General features: G+C 42.5%; 1 long non-coding RNA gene across 1 annotated transcript; it reads left to right on the top strand.

The window, feature by feature from the left end:
* Positions 1 to 3,853: 3,853 nt before the first annotated feature.
* On the top strand, positions 3,854 to 21,665 carry LOC148854822 (uncharacterized). Its single transcript, XR_016112438.1, has 2 exons — positions 3,854 to 3,978; positions 21,265 to 21,665. It is a non-coding gene; the product is annotated as an uncharacterized LOC148854822 (long non-coding RNA).
* Positions 21,666 to 23,171: the final 1,506 nt, after the last annotated feature.

Genomic DNA, 23,171 nt, shown 5'->3' with positions numbered 1-23,171 from the left:
AACCCTCATGAGATTTTATTGATATTGAATCTTGATGATCGTGATAGGATTAATCCCTAGCAACTTTGTTATTGATTTTGTTCAAATTATTGGTTTTTGTCATTTAATTTCCTTAATCAGTAGCGCTAGTTTAAATTCCTTAAATCGCAAACCCAAATTGATTATTGCTTTAAACAAGTTGAGAAGAAATTAATAGGTGGCTAAATAATTCATTCATCGTGGGAATGATTCTGTATTCCTTACTATATTACTTGCATGACTCCGTACCCTTGGGGATAGCGGTCACTAATGGCATCTAACTGCTGTCAATATATACTAAAAAAATGTTTATCAACCACTTTTTCTTAGTTTTAAAGACAAATCAAGTACAAGCGTTTATTTAATAAATGAAAACCAAACCAAACACCCCCTTAATCATTCGATGGATAATATTTTTTCTGTTTTGTAGAAGTCAATTGATGTAAAATTTGTCCATGTAAAGTTATAATTGAAATAGTTGAAGACTTGGCGATCGGATTTAAAACCTAGAGTTTAAATTAATTAATTTCGGAAATTCATGTAATTAATTTTAATTTGAAGCATTGGTATGTAACTGTGATGAAAGGTTGGATATCTGCTACAGTGGCCAATAAAACGCTATCCATACATGATTTATTGTTGGGAGCAGAACTTGTGATGAAATTTTTGCTATATATATATATATTATGAGAATTGTACGCGTGCCTACCATAATGTGAAAATTGAAGCTGAAACTTAATGAAGATTCAGGAACTTTAAAACTTTATTTAGTTTGATATTTTGAATTTTGAGAGATCACATCTCCGTTCTACAACATATCCCTGCTCTATATTAAGAATATTTCCTGATGATAACATCATCATCATCGGTTCTGGTATATCATGGGAAGATGTTTCTAATACATGGCGGGAATGTGCTGTGGGGTGTTGTGAGGCAAAGATGTGAACTCGAATTTTAAAGCCAAAAATACTCAATATGGGGGGATGACGATATGTACATGCCCAGAGTCCTTGCCTTAAGAAATAGTAAAGTACTAATTAGTCAGGTGGCTCAGTTTGTTCATCTAGGAAGAATGACATTAGCTTGGGGTCAAAATTTTTAGGCCCAAAATACAATTAGGGTGAGTGTCAGATCGGAATTGATGTCAATTCAGGAACAAGCATTGGTATAAAGAGTGAGGGTTTTTGCCATTTTGAATGTTCATCTTATCTGGTGGTCTGGTGACGACACCTACATGACTCTTGTACTATAGCACTGCCACTATTAAAAACTGAGACTCTGACCCACCTTGAATTTGCATTGTTCTAAATCTTAGAAAGCATCCTGTAGTGTTTAGAAAAGCATTCAATAACTTATAAAGCAGCTCCGTTTTGTGTGTTCCATCATCTATATATATATATATATATAAACCCATTAGAGAAAAACTTAGAGAATATGTGATGAATTAATGTCATATGTTGATATGTAGAAACGGAACAAAAATATTTTAAACAAACCGAAAAAATAAAATAGACCCCGGTGTGCCTTTTCTCTTCAACTCATCCAAATCGCAGAATTCTTTGTTTGTTAATTCCTCTCCTTTGGGTACTTGAGAGTACAAAAACTATATATATGCATGGTCCATATAAGACATGGCATGGGCTTCTGTTGTCGTGCCTCGATCAACTTTGCCACATTGGCAATTCAATAACATTCAAAGGACAGAAACTCTCCATTCCAATTTAATTTCTTTCTACCTGCTCACGAGGGGCAGGGCTAGTAGTAGTGGCTGAAAGCTCCATTCATGATACCGTAAGTGACACGTGAGTGTTGGGGTTCAGGGGTAAAGTTGCGGTCCCCCAACCATTACTTTTCCATTGCTTAAGTGGGTTGGTGGAGAATGTCAAGAAGGGCCCATAATTACTAATTACTTTCTATTTTTGGCGTTTACTATTGTTATAACTTATAACAATTCCTTCATGTTTGTGAAGTGTGATGCCCTCGCAACCACGAGCAATGCCGCAGCCAAGAATGCGAGCATTTCAATGCTTCAAATAAGCATTGACACATTACTTGGGTTTGATCCTTGGGAGAGTCATCCGCATTAAGTTGTGTTTAACTGGGGCCACACATAACCTATCCAAACTCACCAAAACAAAGTCCATCTTTAACAAGAACAATAGTAACTCTTTCTTCAAAGCTCATTACATTATAAATATTTTATTACTTACGTTTTCTCTTTACTCTTCCAACCAAAAGCCCAAAACCAATAAATTTGATTAGGTTTAACTGGGGCCTATATTTCATTTTTTTTTGGTGTAAAACATAAAAACCTCCCCTAAAGTTTCTTACAATTATAATAGTCTCCCCTGTAATTCACAAAAAAAACTTGCACTTACCTCTTTTTCATCATTGTCCCCATAAGGGAGACTTCAAACTTATAAAATTACCCTTACATCTTTCAATATATTTAAAATGGCAGATTAGTCCTTCTAGACTTCACTAGACCTAACATTTTGTCGAATAAAATTATTTTATTCTTTTCAATATGATTCTAAGATTTTTTTAATTAAAAATGAAAAGTTATTTTAGGTGTATTTTTAGTAAATTTTCATCTAAAATTGATAGGTATAAGGGTAAAATGGATACTTTTGAAAAACTTATGCATTGGACCAACATTTTCGGAAGTAACTGCAGGTTTTTGTGAAATATAAAACCTCAGGAGGCCTTGAGGTTTTTATGATTATCAGAAACTTCCAGGAATATTTTTATATTTTACCATTCTTTTTTTGCTTTATGGGGTTGGCCTTTCACCAAAGCCCTAATCCCAAGTCACCGCTACAGCCAACTAGAGCCTTTACCGAGTCAGTTGGCACCTTCAACCATGACCTAGTCGTGTTAAGGTTTAAATTGTGGATGGCACTGCAAAAGGCGACGTTGTAAGCTTGAACAGCTTGAGCTGTGTTTTAGAGCCAACTCAGATCCTACCCACATGGTTTCTGGGCCCAAGCCCGACGTACTGGCCAACTCAGGCCTAGCCCAAGCTCAAATGGTTTCTGGGCTGGGTAGTTTAAACTGTATAGATGTTTTTACAATCTAAAGTCTTAACTACTTTTCAAATCGGATCCTACACTATCTGATCGAATTTCATTATCAAATTCATATTTAAGATTTTACGTATAAAAAAAATCAGATTTAAGATTTATAATAATCAGGCTGGATTTGGATATGGTTAAGTCTAATACGAAATCCAATTACAGCCCTACCTAGGTTTAACAAAGAAAAAAAGAGAAGGAGAAACAGTTAAAGGATTCAACTGAGTTTGGCCCGAGTTAGCTTTTCAAACTGTTTTGTGCTCAAGCCATTGGGCCGGGCTCATTCAAATTTTGCCAAAAGACCAACCCGAGGTCGTCCAACATACATTAGTTTATATGAAACGAAAAAAATAGGGTATTCTACCTATCATAAAAAAAAAAGAAAAAAAAAAAGAGGATATTACTATAAATGGTTTATGTATCATGAATTCATTTTGTTTAATTTCTTTTAAAAGACTATACAACGGAAATAGCCCATCCCCCAATGCATAACCCCAAACTAGGTGCAGCGGGATTCAATCTGACAATTTCATTCTCATGATAGAGTTGGATAAGGGTTGCAAACCTCGGATTCAAGAACGTATTGGGTTTAGGGTCAGCCGGTCAGGGTTGGGATTTTAGAACATTAGATTGGGCTAGGATTGGTCAGAGTTGGGTTTTAAGCACATTGGATTGGGCTAGCGTCGATCCAACTCGGCCCAAGTTACACCAAGCCACCAACGAATTTTCCCACTATTAACCATGGACAATCGTGTAATTCTGGAACGAACACAAGATGCTAGGTTTGCTGGGCGCGCGAAAGGTGGCATTACAAGAGGGAACTCCGTTGCCGTCGAAGGTCGGATACTCGGAAGCTCCCGGTGAAGTTCCAAAAGAGCGGTTTCCTGTAAGTTAATTATCTTTCTTTGTTTTTTTTTTTTCATTTTTAAAAAACTTTCTGCTTATTTTGTTCGGTATTCATTGTTTGCTTTCTTGCTTTTCTGCCATTATGTAATTCTGAAATGTTTTCTTTCTTTCTTTTTTTTTTTTTTTTTGCTGTTGGTAGTAATGAACTAATGAAAACGAAGTATGAAATGAAGTACATGTATAAAGGACTCGTAATTGTCTGCATAAGAGTCTTCTTATAGGTATTCTATAATGGACTTTTCGTTCAAGTCACTTTTCTGTTCTTAGAGTCTTATTTCGTTTGGGAATAGTAGGAACCGGTTGTGATTTATGGTTATAGATCTTTATTCTCAAAATACAATCCTACATTTATATATCTCATGGCTTCTCTACTGTGGATATACCAATCCGGCAATCCCATTAATTATGGCCGACGAGTTTATCCTTGAAGAGATATACTGATGGTCTTTTTCATTTGCATTATTTTGATGTAAAACTGTTTCGTTTGGGACAAATTTGGGCAGTGGCAGCTAATGTTTTCCCCCTTACCTCCTTGAATTTTAGATTAAAAACAAAAGCTAAGGAGTTCAATTCTTTCTATTTGGTGTAAATCTGTCATTTTCCTGGACCTTCGAGAGGCCTATGATGCGCTTCAAACTATTAAAAAAATATGGTTAAACATGTTATTCAAACCTTTGGAAGTTCTGATTTCCTTCTTTGAGCCTGTAGGGAGGTCATATCCAAAAATTCCTTGTTCAGTACATTTGAACTATTGTACTATCCACCCGTTTCCATATATGTGATTGATGATACTTAGTCATAGTGATCCACTTGATCAACATTAGTACCTGCTGGTTTTGTTATATAAATAAAAGTATGGTCAAATCCAATGAGCAGGACCTAGAGGTAGGAGATTACATTTTGACACATACCTCTTGGAAGCATAACTTTTACCTGGATGACTGGGATGCTCTTGGGCGTTATCTCAAAAAATGGGATTAATCATGGTTTGGTTTTAGTTGCTAAGGTTTTTTTTTTTTGTGCCTTTTATTATAAATAGGAAATATGTTAATTTAATTAGAGAAACTTTCCATTAGCAATAACCTAGTTGGCTTTTACATTTAGGCTGATTCATATTTGATGTCAAAACAAGGGTTTTCCCTAAAAGGTGCTGATATATAGCTGATGTATGCTAGAGCGAATACTTTTCTACTTTTTTGTATTTAACAAATGGAGCCTTAGAAAGGTATTATTTTCTCAAGATTTCCCCATTAGCTGGAACTGATGGATCAAAGTATAAGTTGTGTGGCTTGAAGCAACAAAAACATTGATCCTGACCTTTCGTATTCACATTCCTTTCTCTTCTATCTTAAGTATGCGCTTATTAGTATTGGAGTATATTTATTGCATCAGAGGTGACAAACTTTCCAAATTTTTTCTTGTCTGGTACAAGATATGCTGGACTGGGTCTAGGTGTGGCGGTAACTAGTTGCTCTAATTGATTGTAAGATTGTATTCACTTATTCAGTTGACTATGAATTTCTTGAGGGCAGCTGCTATGTAAAATTTTCAATTTGGGTACCTGAATTGCACCCCTAGTCTGACTTTGACCTGATAAGACCCAATTATAATTGATGATAATTTGGCTTGATAATTTGACAATAACAGGCATTTATTCATTTAAAGGAAGAAAATCTTCAAATCTTAGTATCTTACAAGATAAAATATAAAAAATTATTAAAGAAAATCATAGTACAAAAAAGAGCATTGAAAAACAACTACTTAAAAATTACAATGCACTTAGAGAACAATCCCAAGGGAAAGTTGTGTGGAGTGTAATTCTGGCAGCCAATTTCTGGGTCATGTGGCAAGAAAGAAATGGAAGAATTTTCTGCAATCAACAGTGTTCAGATGATACAGTGTTTCAAAAAGGGCAGCCCAGTGCATGAGGCTCCCGCCAATGCAGGATTTGGCAAGAAAAGAAATGGAAGAATTTTCTGCAATAAAAAGTGTTTCAAAAAGTTGTTGGAAAATTGCTTTCATGGATAAGTATTTAAAGATACTTTAAATAAAGAAATTATAGGACTTTTTCCTCTTGAAACTCTTTTTCTAAACAATCAAGGGATAGTGACTTTGTAAGTCTTTTTGGGGAAGGGTGTTTTTCCCCTTGTACGTCCCCTTGTTGTACAGGGATTTTCGTAGTAATGAGCTATCTTTACATTATCTCATGTGCAGTTTCTTTCACCTTAATGAATTTATACTTTACCTTTTTCAAAAAAAAAAAAAAAAAATCCCAAACCCATCAGTCAACACAACTAAGAAACAATGAGAAAAGAAAGCAAGAAGAATCTCAACATCTCCATCTATTTTGATCACTCCCCGTACTTGAAGTAAAATAATTTCCTCTGTCCTCAGCTCCTTTTGCTTATAACTAGGGAAAAAAATTCTGATATCCCCTCCCTAGCTTTGCAATAATAATCCTAATGGGTAAGCATTTGAAGAAGCAGAAATAGACCCTCCTCAACTTGATGGTATGTCAGTATGTGGTTTCATGGATTGAAATTACTTTCTCATTAATCCTTAAAGGCACAAACTTGTGAGAAGAGATACAAAGAAGCCATTCATAACGCAAAATCCTTCTTGTACACAAACACTGAATCTATTAATTTGTTTCCTAGGATACTTCCCCAATAAAAATAAGGTATGGTTAATGTAAAAAAATAGGAGCAAGAGAAAAAGCAACATATAAAGTGAAAAAGAACAAGAAAAACTAGCAGAAAGATAGGCATAATAAACAAAATGGAGCACTTCCCATTGACTAAATAATATGCATCATATGTAACTGCATGAAAACAAAATCCACCTGTATTTCAATAATCTCAAGATGAGATAAGTTTCAATTTTTCTACCACTTGACGACTTAATCCGTTTTTGAACTACTCAACACTCTGCTTTTCTTTCTCACTATGAAGTTCTCTATCCATCCTATTCTTAGAAAAATTCCCACTGAAACATCACAAATTCTATCTTGACCTTAATGTAATGATTATAATAACAAAAACACCTTTTGTACCGATACTTGAAGTGGGAAAATGCTGAACCTAAATGTAATGTTCAGTGAGCTGATTATTGAATCAAGACTGTGAAATGTTGTGTGAAAAGTGCTGAGGTGTTGAACTTCCAGTAAGCCTGCTATTGCCTAATATGATTGAGGAGGGAGAGTGTGACCAATTAGCATTTGCCTCTCTTTCTCATGTTTCTTGTATATTCATCTTAAATTGACAACTTTGGACATCGTAGTGTAATATCATTACAGATAAACAATGAGAGTATATATGTATGAAGATAAATTTGGTTTGGGTCTTAATTGGGTTGAAACAGGCAAAATCAACCCAACCCTGTTTTTAGTTTGGCTAAACAAGGGGTACAAAGACAGTCTTATGTTTTGGGCCTATATGTAATATTTGGGGGTTTGGACATCTGGTGTCCTCTTTGTTTCCTTCATAACTTCTGGCTGTACTGCTTTATTTAGTTTTAATGAAATCAATTTTCTGAGTTGTTGATAAAAAAATCCAAACCTGTTTTAATAGGGATAGAAAATACAGACACATACATTATGTAATTGTAGTTCGGATTAGCTGAATGTGATGGCTGTGTAGTGAGCTGCGGAACCAATGATAACACCCCCACACCAGTCATAAAATGCTTGGGGTCCACACTGAGTGGTTGAATGGTTGTGGGCCCCATGTATTTTATGACTGGTGTGGGGTGTTATCAGTGGTTCCACAGCCTGCTGAACATTGAACTGATATTGTGTTAGCTAATCTTATCTCATGTAGTAGGGCCAGTTTGGTTTGTGTCTGTTGAGTTGACCCAACTCATTGACAGTCCTAGTTATCCTCTAGGTCCCATGGCCCTTGGTCCTTTAGACGTATGTTAACAGAAGCTTAAGCTGTTGGAATCCAAGATGAACTGCTTGTTCATTTGGATCCCTAGATCTGCCAACAGTCATTGAAGCTCTATAGTCTATATCTAGGGTAGAGGTGATACAAAGGGCTTATTTGAGGGGCCCAAGCCCAGGGGTGAACTTGTAACTTTGTACTGATTTCTACTTGGATACAATGTAAGTCTTAGGCTGTTCTTGTTTTAGCTCCATTGTTTCCAAGCCCTTCTGAATGGTTTTGGTCTTTCACATTTCTCGCATTAATATAAGCTGATTAGTGTTGATGATATGAAAAAAAAAATTCAATGACATGTCCTGCTAAAACTTGGATGCAGAACCCTCTTTAGGATAAAGGTATCAATTTGGTACACCTGTCCTCAAGAATTATAAGTTAGATATACCAAAATAAATAGGTTATCAAGTTGGATTGTGAGCATCTTCTAATCAAGGTTTAAAATGTTGGTATCGGTTGTACTTGTACAAATATGAGATTCAAGCTGATTAGCCTTCTGTTTAGCTTCTATAAAATCCTAGCTAAAGTGCTTGCTGAGAGATTAAAAGGAGTCCTTGGTAGTGTTATATCAAACAACCAAAGTGCTTTTATTCTGGGTGGGCAGATGCTGGATTTTGTTCTTATTGCTAATGAGCTCATTCATTCAAGGAAAAAAGAAAGTTCCTTAGGTTTGATCTGTAAACTTGACATTGAGAAGGCCTATGATTATGTTAACTGGAGATGTGTGGACCTTGTGCTTCATCAGATGAATTTTGGGCAGAAATGGAGGAATTGGATTAAAGTCTGTATCTCTTCTCCAAAGTTCTCAGTCTTGGTTAATGGGTAGTCTGCAGTTGTCTTTGATAGTTCTAGGGGCCTCAGGCAGGGAGACCCTTTATCTCCTCTTCTTTTTATATGTGTAATGGAGATACTTGCTTTGTTTTGTAAGAGGGCTGCAGTCTCAAGAGAGTGGGATGGGTTTGCAATGGTGCCGGGGGGAGAGAAGGTGAATATTCTTCAATTTGCAGATGATACTTTGTGTTTTGTGGATGCCTCCCCCTCTCAGGTGGAGCTAATCCTTGGGATTTTGTCTTGGTTTGAAGTGATTACAGGTCTAAAAGGAAATTGGAACAAGAGCCAAATTATCCCAATTGGCCATGTGTCTAATTTAGTTGAATGTGCTAGTATTTTGGCTTGTCTGATGGAGTCTCTCCCAGTTAAATATTTGGGACTCCTGCTAGGGGCGAGTGGTGGTTCCTCTGCAATTTGGGACCCAGTTATTGAGAGATTGGAAAGGAAGTTGACTTCTTGGAAGGCAAAATACCTCTCTTTTGGGGGGAGGGTGACTCTGATTAAGAGTACTATCTCCAATTTGCCTACCTACTTCTTGTCTCTTTTCTATATACCTAAGAAGGTTGCAAATCAGATTGAAAAGCTTCAAAGGAGTTTTCTTTGGAGAGGCTGGGAGGAGGAGAAAAAAGTGCACTTGGTGAGTTGGGAGCAAGTCTGCCTCCCCAAATCGGAAGGGGGGTTAGGTATAAGGATGCTGAAAAATTTTAACTCTGCTCTTCTCTGTAAATGGATATGGAGATTTGTTGTAGAACCTGATGCTTGGTTGAGATCTCTCATTGCCAGTAAATATGGTGTGAGTTGGGGAAATTGGAGAACTAGGGATCCTCCTCCTAATTGGGGTAATTCTCTATGAAAAGGGATAATGAAGACCTATTCAGATTGGGCCAGGGGGTCTCAATTAGGGTGGGTAATGGTAACAGGACCAAATTCTGGAAGGATCCTTGGTGCTCAGATGTTCCTCTTGCTGAGTCCTTCCCATTCCTCTTTCAGTGTGCTTCAGATCAAGAGGCCTCAGTTGCTGAGTGCTACAGTATTTCGGGTGGTTTGGTTCTTTGAATTCCCTCTTTTCGAAGAAATCTTTTTGATTGGGAGGTGGAAGAGGCAGTGAATCTCTTGACCTGTCTTCAAAATCAAGTTATGGATTATAATTTGGAGGATAAGTGGCTTTGGATGTGGAATTCTGATGGTCTGTTCTCTGTAAAATCCTTGGCTGCTATGCTTGGTAGGAGGGGTGGACCTGATTTCCCAGCTTGGCAAGTGTGGATTCCAATTAGCCCGACAAAAGCCTGCTTCCTAGTTTGGACTATGGTTCTAAATAAATGTCTTTCTAAGGAGAACCTTGTGAGATGGGGAATCCAGGTTTCAGACTTGGCTTGCAGTTTATGTGGTAGCAGTGCTGAATCCACTGATCATTCACATCCATTGCCCGTTTTCTGCTTAGTTGTGGAACCATTTCCTCAACATCATGAAGGTTTGTTGGATGATGCTGAGGTCGGTTAAAGAGTTGTTAAGCTGCTGGCAGATTAGGGGTTTGAGCAAGAGAAAGAAGACACTCTGGAAGTTGATTCCAAGTGTGGTAATCTGGTGCATCTGAACCGGGAGGAATAGAAGGGTTTTCAATAACAAATTTCTAAGTCTGGAGGACTTAACTCAGAAGTTAGTGGGCAAGCTGATTTCTTGTCTGTCTGGGGTTGCAGATTGTAGAAACTGTAATGTGTCAGATGTATTATTTTCTGTTTCTTGATAGTTCATGTATTTTCTGTTCAGATCAGTCAGCCTATTCTAGGACTGATCTCAGCCTCTTGTGTGTATCTCTTTCTCAATAAATATTACTTTACCTTTTTTCAAAAAAAAATGAGAAACATGATGGAAATGTTGGAAATATCGTATGGAAATATTGTAAAACTTACAGACATGGTAGAAACATTATAAAATATGCAAAATATAAAATAATATTTTATGAAATGATAGAAGAAGCATAGGTACACCTTTTAAACTATTATATTGTTCCGAATCACTAAACAAAGCTAAGAAACTAAGGTTATAGACAAAAAGACGTTTTGAAGTTGCCTTGTAAACCTTATGATTTAGAGCTTCATGATAAAATGAGTTAACACAAAATTTAAACACATACAAAATGTAAATGGTTGTAATAAATCAACCAAATATTTCTAGTACACAAACAAAAACTAATATTTAATTTTATGCTTGAAATGAATATTCGGCTAGCTCAAAGTGGTAATTGATGGAGCGCGATCCGGCTGGTCTTAGTTGTCCGTTGCCTTGCTTCCCAACGGGGTAGCAGGGAACCTGAAACGGAGGAGATGGGAAAGCTCCGGGGGGAACCCGGTGTAGAGGCTCTGAAGCTCAAGTTAGAATCCTTCAAAAGCAAGGTAATACCAGATAGCGCAATGTTTGCATACCTCCGTTGTCGGGGGGCAGGGGGCTCTTATAGTCACTTCGTGTACTCGTCCCGAGGCCCTTGTCAGATCGGGTATGATTACCCTTGTGCTTGTCAATTCGGCCGTCGTCCTTTCTGCTGAGACAGAACCGTCACTGCCTAACCGTCTAACTGGAGATGGCGGCGTCAGTGGCGGTGGCAGGTGGCCGTTTAGAGTGCTGCTGCCAAACGTCAGATCCCAAGTCAGTCAGGCGTGACGCCCTCGGGCACGGACTTCCCTAGTGTCAGGCATGGTACGACTTGTTTGGCTTTGGTGCCCAGAAGATGATGCGAAGTGCTGAGCGAGGCGGTCTTGAGCTCGGAGGTATCTATAGGGCAGGTCAGTTTCGGCGAAGTGTATCCCGAACTGTAACAAGGTGGGTCAGTTCGGCGAAGTGTATCCCGAGCTGTTACAAGGTGGGTCGGTTCGGCGAAGTATATCCAGAACTGTTACAAGGTGGGTCAGTTCGGCGAAGTGTATCCCGAGCTATTACAAGGTGGGTCAGTTCGGCGAAGTGTATCCCGAGCTGTTACAAGGTGGCAGTTCGGCGAAGTCTATCCCGAGCTGTTACAAGGTGGGTCAGTTCGGCGAAGTGTGTCCCCTTGTTCCCGCCTAGGCTTGGCCCCTTTTGCCGAGCTGTCGTTTCTGCCACATGTCACATAATAGAGAGGTCGGGCCAAATCTTCCTTCATCAATTGCCCCCCACTCCTTGCGCCGAGGGTCTTGCCATGGTGCGGGGAGTTTTCGCGAGGTAGCTGGTGGATTTGTCCCGTCCTTCAAACCTTCACTGTACGAGACGCTTTTGCTAGGGTTCTTTCGGTTTCCGAGAAAGCTGGAAACGTATTTACTCAAGAACGCTGGTGGTTGTGACTGCGCCTTTTAAACTTCAAACCAATTCCCGCCGCTGGGACGTGACAGCGGGTCATTTCAAAAACTCACGCCACTGCTGTATGTGCGCGGTCGACTGTCAGGGAGACGTGCGGCGCGTCAGTTTCGAAAAGACGTGTGTCGAAGCGACGCCGGTTTCAAAAAGACGCGCTGACGTTTCGCTTTTTTTCGGAAAGACGTGCGCCAGTCACGTCTCGACCTTAAGGGTTGTGCAGACGGTAAGAACGTGGGCCGTCAGATCGTCTTCGGTCTGCACGGTCGATTCTTGGTTACTGTGGATATAAATAGTGGGGGACCCTGGTTGTTGTCACTTCTGCGGTTTGTCTACTGAGTTCGCGTCCAACCCTTCAGCTCGCGTCCAAGTCTTTTCTAGCTCGCGTCAAGGTTGGTTATACAGTTCACGGTTCTTTGGTATTTCTTCAAACCTTCCGGTGAGTACCTTCTTGAATTCGTCTTTTCCCCAATGTCTAGCTTTGATAGCTCAGACGATTCTTCGAGTAGGGCTGATGTAGGTTCCACCAACCGAGCCGTGTCACCGCAATATGAATTTTCTTCTGCCTGTTGCTGGTGGGAATGGCCCTAGGAGGTCGATGCCCCATTGTGCAAAGGGCCACGGGCTGACGAGGTATTTGAGGTCGGAGGCAGGTTGATGGTGGATGTTAGCGTGCTTCTGACACTTGTCACATTTTCTGACGAGCTCGACAGCTTCTGCCTTTATTGTTGGCCAGTAGTATCCTTGTCGAAGTGCCTTTTGGGCGAGTGCTCTGCCCCCCAAGTGTCTGCCGCACAGGCCTTCATGAGTGTTGCGGAGTACGAACTCGGCTTCGGTAGGTCGCAGGCACCACAAATAGGGGAGCGTGTACGACCGTCGGTATAACCGTTCGTCTATTATGACGTATTTGGCCGCCTGGCACTGCACCCTCTTGGCCGCATTGCGTTCTGCAGGGAGGGTTCCATCTATCAGGAAGATCGCGAGTGGATCGTTCCAGCTCGGCTCTGCTTCTAAGACGGGAGCGACCTCCTCTGTCCCTCCGAGAATACTAGGCCGAGGTAAGTCCTCTATGTACACAGTTCTCATATTGTTGTGACTCGTACTGGCTAACCGGGACAGGGCGTCGGCCTCAGTGTTTTCTGACCTCGGGATTTGCCTGATGATGTGTGACCGGAAGTTAAGCATGGCTTCTTTTACTTTGGCCAAATATGCGATCATGGAGAGATCGCGTGCTTCGTATTCGCCGGTAACTTGGTTTACCACGAGCTGAGAATCGCTGCAGATGACTAAGTGTTTTGCCTTAACCTTTCGCGCTAGGTCCAGCCCGGCGATCAGTGCTTCGTACTCTGCCTCGTTGTTGGATGCCGCGAACTCAAAGCGTAGTGCGTATTCTACTTTTGTGCCGCTCGAGCCGCACAAGACTATTCCAGCTCCGCTGCCTTGCCGGTTCGAGGAACCATCCACGTGAAGGATCCAGGGCTCCTCATCCCAATTCGCTCTTCGCCTGACCAGGAGAGATGCCACACTGGCTGCTACTTCACGGGGTTCGGACTCTATGGGCTCAGGAGCTCCGGGTTCGCCGCAACTGGGGACCTCGGGCTCGACCTTGGGCCTTGATAGCGGTTCTCGGTTTGTACTGGAGGTCGTACTCGCTGAGTTCGATGGCCCATTTCGTCAGTCGACCGGAGACTTCGGGTTTGAGTAAAACTTGTCTAAGAGGTTTGTCAGTTAGGACGATGACGGTGTGAGCCTGGAAGTACGGGCGGAGTTTACGAGCTGCTATTACTAGGGCATATGCTAGTTTTTCTATCTCCGGGTACCTTGCCTCTGCTCCTTGCAAAATTTTACTAACATAATATATAAGTCGTTGGACCCGGTCTGTTTCCTTTATTAGTACCGAACTGACCGCCTCGTCGCTCGTCGAGAGGTACAGTTCTAAGACCTCGCCCACCTCGGGCCGGGCTAAGGTTGGCACACTAGCGAGGTAACCTTTTAGTTCGTCGAACGCGAACTGGCAGTCCTGGGTCCACTCGAACCCTTTGCCTTTGACTACCTTGAAGAAGGGTAGGCAGCGGTCTGCTGACTTAGACAAGAAGCAGCTTAGAGCGGCTATGCGGCCATTTAGCCTCTGAACCTCTTTTACTTTAAGAGGTGGTTTCATATCTAGAATGGCTTTTATTTTTTCCGGGTTCGCCTCAATACCGCGTCGATTGATAATGTAGCCTAGGAACTTGCCCGAGGTGACGCCGAAGACACACTTGTTGGGATTCAACTTCATGCTAAACTGACGCAGGATTTGGAAAACAGAATCTAAGTCTTGTATTAACTCTTGTGAAAACTGAGTCTTGACGACCATGTCGTCTACATAGCACTCTATCTTCGTGCTAATCAGGGGCCGAAATAGCTTATTTACAAGTCTTTGGAAAGTTGCCCCGGCATTTTTTAGTCCGAAGGGCATGACTTTGTAGCAATACAGGCCGAACTCAGTTATGAAGCTGGCTTTTTCCGCATCGGATGGGTCCATCCTAACTTGGTTGTAGCCCGAGTAGGCGTCCAGGAAGCTTAGCAACTCGTTTCCCGAGGTCGCGTCCACTAGGCGGTCAATTCTGGGGAGGGGAAAGCAATCTTTCGGGCAAGTTCGGTTCAGGTCGGTATAGTCGATGCACATGCGCCACTTGCCGCTTGCCTTTTTTACCAACACCGGGTTGGCCACCCAGCTCGGGTAATGGACTTCCCTTATGAATTTTGCTGCGAGGAGCTTCTTGACCTCCTCGTCGACCGCTCTCCAGCGTTCTGGGGCTAAGTTGCGTTTCTTCTGTCTAACGGGTCTGACTACAGGGTCAGTATTAAGTTTGTGAGTTATCAGTCCGGGGCTAATGCCGGGCATGTCGGCCGCGGACCAGGCAAAAATATCTAAATTTTGAAGTAAAAAACTCACCAGTTCGGCTCGTAGGGGGTCTTCGATGGAAGCTCCGATGCTTAGTGTGCGAACTGGGTTCGTAGCTGAAGTCGGGATTGCGACTGTTTCCTCCGTGGGCGAAGCTCGCTCCTCACCTTGCTCCGTCGGCCGCTCCAGTTCGAGGTCGTCGGCCGCCTTGGTTTTTCCCTTCAGGGCGACAACGTAGCACTTGCGGGACTCGAGCTGGTCGCCCCGCGCTACCCCTATACCGAAGTCCGTAGGGAACTTCATGGCCAAATAGTAGGTGGAGACCGCCGCCCGTAGGATATGCGTGATCGGCCACCCTATTATGGCATTGTATGGGGAGGGGGTTGCGACTACCAGGAAATCATGGTTGAGTCTGACCACACAAGGCCATGTGCCGACTTCTACAAGGACAATTACTTTTCTGAGGGGCCTGACTTCCTCTCCGCTGAAACCTACAAGGGGAGTGTTCGCGGGCTTTAGCTCGCTCCTCTTTAACTACAGCTGGTCAAATGCTGATTTGAAGAGGATGTCCACTGAGCTGCCCGAATCTACGAGTACGCGCCTGACCTCGAAGTCGCTGATCCTTAGCTTAATGACAAGCGCGTCATCATGGGGGTAGTGGACTCCTCGCGCGTCGTCCTCTGTGAAAAAGATTGGTTCTTCGGTCTTTGGTCTCTTTGGGGTGTTCCGTTCTTCGAGGGCCGCTTCGCGAACTGAAGTCTGAGCTGCTGCCGAGGTACACCCCGCTACCACCGAACCTCCCACTATTACATGGATGGTTCCCCGAATTGGCCTCTCTTCCGGAGGTTGCTTCTGCAACGCTTCGGCAGGTCTGTTGCTAGACTCGGGGGCATATTTTTCGTGCTCCCTTTGCCGACATGCTTTATTGTTATTGCTGTGCTGTACAAAGTTTCTCAAGTATCCGCGACGGATGAGTCCCTCTATCTCGTCCCGAAGGTTATTACACTATTCGGTGCTATGACCATGGTCTCTATGGAAACTACAATACAAATTCTTGTTTCTCTCGTTCGGAATTCCTTTTAGGCGAGGTGGCCACTTAACGTATGGAGCATCTTTGATCGTCATTAAGATCTCTGTCCGCCTCGTGTTTAACGGCGTGTAGTCCGTCTGAACTGCTAGGGGGGCCCGGAAGGACTGGTTCGGCTTCGGCTCCCGGGTCGGGTTTTTTCTATTCACCGGGTTGGAGAGCTCGCCTTCTCTCATTCTTTTCTCGTTCCCGCCTTCGGTTCATTGGTTGATTTCTTCCTTTGTCCTCATGAACTTATCCGCGAGTTTGAGGAATTCGGCCACGGTCGCGGGCTGGTTGGCCACCATGTGCCATTTGAACTCTTTGTGCGTCACCCCTCTTTTGACCGCCGCGAGCTGCACTGTGGGGTCCAACCGCGGTATTTGCAAGCATGCTTCGTTGAACCGCTTGATGTAGCCCCGAATAGATTCTCCTTCTCTTTGGACCACTCCGAAGATGCTTTCCTCTATTCTGGGGCACCGTCGGTTGGTGACGAAGTGTGTGGTGAAGACTTGCACGAACTGGGCCCAACACTTTATCGACCCGGGGGTCAGGTTCCTGTACCAAGTGCGGGCTACCCCCCTGAGGGTGGTGGTAAAGGCCACGCACATGCACGATTCGCTAGCCCTGGCGAGGTGCATTTGCGACTGAAAGGCGTCAACGTGGTCGTTGGGGTCGAAGGACCCGTCGTACTTGTCCAGAGGTGGGAGCTTGAAGTCTCTGGGTAAGGGGACCGCCAGGAGTTCCGATGCGAGGGAGGAAGGAACGGAGAGAGTCGGGGCAGTCCCTACCTCGTCCGAGCTCGCGTCTTTGCCTCTGAATTCCGACAAGGCGCAGGTGGCGGTTTGGCGACTTCGCCGGCGCCTTCGCCGTTGAGCGGGCCTTGTGCTGACGCTGCTGGCCTTTGGAGCGTCAGGGTGCCAACCTCGCGGGTGAGGTTCCCGACCCGCCTGCGGGTTGCGAGGCGGGGATGACATTTTTCTCTCTTCGGCCTGGGGACGAGGCCTGGCTGTTGGGGTGGTTCAGGGGCCGGGAGGCCTTCGCCTGGCGGGGGCGCCCATCCTGCGGGGAGGCCTTGACCAGCCTCGGAGCGGGGTGGCGAGGTGGAAGTAGTGGTTGGTTCAGTGGTAGTTGGGGGAACTGCTGTTGATAGTGATACTGGGAGATGTTGTGCAGCACTTGGTGCTGGTGAAGCTGGTGTTGCTGGAACTGTTGCATTTGGGCTTGCATTGCCCGCATGCACTGCATCAAGTCCTCCAATCGGTTTTGGCTAGCTGCCAGGGGGACGACAGTTGGTTCAGTGAAGGTTGTCTCAATGGGGAGAGGAAAGGGGAGGTTTGTGGTAGGAGGGTTTACGGGTGCCACTGCTTGTGGCGTGTTCAAGATGGGGATCCCATCCGCCGAAAGGGGGATGGTGAACTGTCCAACGCACACTACGGGGACCTGAAGTTGCTCCCCGGTGGCGTTTGTCTCCGTGCCACGTCCGGTGTTGCTGGAGGAGGCCATGAGTGTTGGGTTTTTTGAAGAAAAAAGGGGGTATCGAAGTTTGGAGGGAGGCTTTTTGAAGCGTTTCCCACAGACGGCGCCAATTGATGGAGCGCGATCCGGCTGGTCTTAGCTGTCCGCTGCCTTGCTTCCGAACGGGGTAGCAGGGAACCTGAAATGGAGGAGATGGGAAAGCTCCGGGGGGAACCCGGTGTAGAGGCTCCGAAGCTCAAGTTAGAATCCTTCAAAAGCAAGGTAATACCAGATAGCGCAAAGTTTGCATACCTCCGTTGTCGGGGGGCAGGGGGCTCTTATAGTCACTTCTGCCTTGCTTCCGAACGGGGTAGCAGGGAACCTGAAATGGAGGAGATGGGAAAGCTCCGGGGGGAACCCGGTGTAGAGGCTCCGAAGCTCAAGTTAGAATCCTTCAAAAGCAAGGTAATACCAGATAGCGCAAAGTTTGCATACCTCCGTTGTCGGGGGGCAGGGGGCTCTTATAGTCACTTCGTGTACTCGTCTTGAGGCCCTTGTCAGATCGGGTATGATTACCCTTGTGCTTGTCAATTCGGCCGTCGTCCTTTCTGCTGAGACAGAACCGTCACTGCCTAATCGTCTAACTGGAGATGGCGGCGTCAGTGGCGGTGGCAGGTGGCCGTTTAGAGTGCTGCTGCCAAACGTTAGATCCCAAGTCAGTCAGGCGTGACGCCCTCGGGCACGGACTTCCCTAGTGTCAGGCATGGTACGACTTGTTTGGCTTTGGTGTCCAGAAGATGATGCGAAGTGCTGAGCGATGCGGTCTTGAGCTCGGAGGTATCTATAGGGCAGGTCAGTTTCGGCGAAGCGTATCCCGAGCTGTTACAAGGTGGGTCAGTTCGGTGAAGTGTATCCCGAGCTGTTACAAGGTGGGTCGGTTCGGCGAAGTGTATCCCGAACTGTTACAAGGTGGGTCAGTTCGGCGAAGTGTATCCCGAGCTATTACAAGGTGGGTCAGTTCGGCGAAGTGTATCCCGAGCTGTTACAAGGTGGCAGTTCGGCGAAGTCTATCCCGAGATGTTACAAGGTGGCAGTTCGGCGAAGTCTATCCCGAGCTGTTACAAGGTGGGTCAGTTCGGCGAAGTGTGTCCCCTTGTTCCCGCCTAGGCTTGGCCTCTTTTTCCGAGCTGTCGTTTCTGCCACGTGTCACATAATAGAGAGGTCGGGCCAAATCTTCCTTCATCAGTAATCATGTAAGCTAGGTGGGTAATAACATTGTTACTCTGCATATCTATCTACAATATTGTCAGCAACTTATGTTATAATGCTATCTCTTGTACTCCACATAGTGGTGGTAGTTTTCACCTGGGAATATGTCGTTTCCAGTAAAATTTCATGTCACTACTCATAGAAGTGGAAATGGAAATATGCTGTGGAAATTCTTGTACTTCACATAGTGCTTGTAGTGTTCATAGGGAATATGTTATATTCTAGTAAAATTTTGTGTCGCTACCCATGGAAATAGAAATATTAGGGAAATTAGGGACATTTTTAACCATTCTTCTAATATGTTGGCACTAACAAAAAATAATTGCAATGGACCTCAGGTCACAAAAACGAGTGGTTTTAATAATCTGGTGGTAGGAGTGTATAGTTTTTTTCATTGTTTATCTACCAGAATCATTTTAAGGTGACTCAGGATCCTTGTGCATTTATTCTTCTGGAGATCCTGTTTTATTGTATCATATTAATAGATATTGTATCAAAGTGATTGGAGTTCACGGCAATAATATTACCAGGATGATCCAGGGTTCTTGTGGTGGAAATTTTAAAGATAGTTATCTGAGCAAGTTGTTTTACAAAGATAGTGGATTGATAAATGTAAGAGTCTGTTTCCAGATTGATCGGAATAAATTTTCATGTGAACTGGGATGGTTATATGATGGAATTGCCTGAAAGGTAGTGGTATCGCTCCTGCCCTAACAAACTCATTTGTGATTGTTTTTTTGTTTGTGTTTTTTTATTTTTCTTATTTTATATTGTACATCTTAGATACTTTCCCTTTTTTCTAGCAAGATTATTTGATATATTTAATAGGATACTATTCTTGCATGCCAGCTATCTGAGATCTTGGGAGTGATAGACTGGATACTATTCTCGCTTGCCAGCCCAAAATTCTACCACTACACCAAGTAATCACCCCTCGTAGGATATATTAATAAATGCAAGGAGAGGGTTAGCAGTCGAGATGGGAAATCCATGAAGGTTGGTGGAGATTTAATTGAGTAGAGTGCATATCTTAGCTGCCCTTTCCATCTGGAATGCTTACCCACTTCCTTCATTTATTATCTGGTTAACTTTGAATCTAAAAGACATTTGATGGATCCATTTTGATGGATTTTGGAGTTTGGCGATTGGAAGGTTTTATTTGCATCAAATTTCTATTATTGTGATAATCAAATCAGTACTGCTGGTACATATAGTATTGTTGATACTGGTAGAACTGTTGGATCTGATGCATTTAGATCTGTATTGTCTGGATGCACTGAACGATGTCATGGAACTGGGAGTGCCCAATTCCAAGAGGGACCACAGATGGCTGGGAGAAAGTCGTGCCCGCTGGGGGAAGCGGGATGCTCACTTGTGTAGTACCCTACGGTACGGACAGTGATGGGACTCCTGACACTGTAAGAGGAATAGTAAACTAGCAAATACATACCGTAGGACCTCGAGGGAAGGTTGATTGTTGATCTTGCCCCCAGGTGACATTCATCTCGATACTTTTTCCGGTGTTGCTGGAAGAGTCCATTGGGACAAATTGAAAAATAAAATTATAATTAAAGTTGGGATGACCTTTCAATCGTTCCCACAGACAGCACCAATTGATGGTGCACAATCTAGATACTCCTAGCTGGAAGACAATCCGAACTCCAATTGTGCATCAAGCTGGATCAATCTGCAAAATAGTGGATAAAAAAACCCAGGGTAGCTAACCCGACGAGGTCGCTCCGATGCTTAAGTCAGTATACTGTGGATGTGAGCTGAATACTTGAGTGCTTGAATGCTAGTGAGTAAAATAATCACACGTACCTTTGCCTTTGAAGTTTTATGTCCTTATATAATGGAGTAGTCGTGAGCCTTATGGAAGAGTTTCGGGATCTCTGGGCTGTGCAATATGTTTATAAGGTTTATCATTTTACCTTTGATTCAAGTGGAGGTAGGACGAGTCTCATCGTAATCCCGAGAAATACAGGGTCCGTTGGGGAGACTTTTGGAGTCGATTATGTGGCATTTCGGCTCTTTAGCTCCGAATTGGCACTTCGATTCTTTAGTCCTGAACTAGAATAGGTATCGAGGTGTCTCTACGCTGATGTGGTTTTTTAGGCCAAGGTGGGCTAGATACTCGAGCTCCGAATGTTGCGAAATGGGTTCATTTGGCTGAATTGTCACCCATTGATTAGATCGCGTCTATGTGTCCCCTTCTTACTAGGTCGTGTTAAATCACCATTCATCACTTCTGTTGATCGCTGAATGTGTAATAGGCTTTGTTTGTAGAATGTCTTTTGAATGTGAGAAAAAAAGCAAATGAGGACTAAGTATAGCAGAAATTTGTTTCCATGGCTCGTGAAATTGAGAAACTCATAGCAGAGCACCTGAGCGTGGAGAAGAGAGCAAGGGGTCTACGTAATTTTTTCTTTCACCTTTAATTACTAAAGCCCCAAAAGTTCCTTAAGTCCAGGGTGCTGAAAGCCTTTTCTATTTGAGCAGGTGGTGCAAGCTATGGAATGTTAAAGTAAGCTCTGACCTGGGATACCTAGGTGGTGCTTTTGGTGATACCTACAGTGGAGCAAGGGGGGGCTTATGATGCACGCGGTCCTACCCGTCGCTGAACTCTTTTATAGTGCTGGGTGAAGTTTGTCACTTCTATGTTGGGGTCTTCCCCCTAATTTTGTGACTTGCCCTTGTTTTTCTGCCACTCTTCTTTTGGTTTCCTAAGTTCGTCGCCTTCTTTGCAGTCTGCCTGAAAGTCCGTGGTGTCTAATTCATGTAGGAGGTGTTCTCCAGTTTGTATGGTGTTATTTAGAACAAAAAGAATGTCACACATTGTTTGACAAATGGGTGGGTTCGATTAGGTAAGGGTTGAATATAAATCCACTCATATTGACCCACCGATTCACCATAACCCATCATCAATCCTAATTAAAGGGTCATAATCCACCCTAACCCCAATCCACCCTGACCCACTCATATTGACTAACCACCTTTATCATACTAACCCACGTACTTTTATAAATACAAAAATGGGTTGGGATGGCCTGCATATGCAAAATAATAAATTTTGAGAGAATAATCTCTCTCAAGACTGTCATGTGACAAAAATGAGTCAAGTCAATCCGTATACCCGAAAATGCAAAAAATTGTAAATAAATGCAGAAATTTGAAGAAAAATTACAGAAGAAAAATACAATAAAATACTAAAAACTTATAGAAAATTCAGAACTTTTGTAGAAAAATCAGAAAATGTGCAAAATAAATACCAGAAAATTGTAGGAAATGCATGAAAAATACCAAAAATTATGCAAAAAAGCACAAAATTTTGTAGAAAATGCAGAAAAATACCAAAAATTACAAAAAATGCAGAAAATAACGGAACAATTGCAAAAAATGCATCACTTCTATAAAAGCGAAGTGCTTTCGCAAAAGTACTTTTATAAAAGTACTACAAAAGTGCTTTCATAAAATGATAAAAGTACTTTTGTAAAAGTGATTTTGTAAAAGTTCTTTTGCAAAAGTACTTTTATAAGTGTTTTCGTAAAAGTACTTTAATAAAAGTGCTTTCATAAAAGTACTTATATAAAGTGCTTTTGTTTAAAAGTACTTTCATAAAAGTACTTTTATAAAATTTTTATAAGTGTTTTCATAAAAGTACTTTTATAAAATTTTTATAAAAGTGTTTTCATAAAAATACTTTAATAAAAGTGATTTCGTGTAAAAGTACTTTCATAAAAGTACCTTTGTAAAAGTGGTTTTATGCTTTCATAAAAGCCATTGTCATAAAATTACTTTATAACATTGCTTTTGTAAAATTGCATGTGAACACGAAAGCTAATAAAATCTATTTTATTCCACCTTTATTCTCAAAATGAAATGTGGCATAGTGGTTTAGAAGTATAATGAGATGTTGGTACATTAGGAGGCTTGAGTTTGAATCCTTACAACTTCCAATTTTTGAGATTTGGCGAGTATAGATAGAATTGACTTTGACCCAATCCATCTTGACCCATGCGACCCAACCCATCCTGACCCTAATGGGTACCCTTGACCCAATCCACCCTAACCCTTTTTCCACTAGCCCTAATGGGTTACTCGACCCATATTACCCATTGGGGTCAAGATTGCCAACCCTACTTTGTGATTACCAAAATCATTCATATCCTATCATACATTGGGTCCGAAATGTGGAGTACATGATACTTAGGCCCCGTCCGCTTTTCAATAATTTATTTACCCAAGTAAATGCAGCAGTTATCTGAGTAAGTTTTTCTTAGGAAATACTTATCCGGATAAGTGCATTTACCCATGTTCTTTTATTTCTAATGTAAATAAGGCAGTAGCCATTTTAGCCATAAAAGTCCATTATTACAAAAGACATTTTTGTCCTATTCAAGTATTGG

Source organism: Nelumbo lutea, chromosome 4 (genome assembly GCF_056320005.1).
Source record: "Nelumbo lutea isolate HS-2025 chromosome 4, American lotus-T2T, whole genome shotgun sequence".
In the NCBI taxonomy this organism is placed as follows: domain Eukaryota; kingdom Viridiplantae; phylum Streptophyta; class Magnoliopsida; order Proteales; family Nelumbonaceae; genus Nelumbo; species Nelumbo lutea.
Note: the sequence above shows the minus strand (reverse complement) of the source record. Positions and strands in the feature narration are given on the sequence as shown.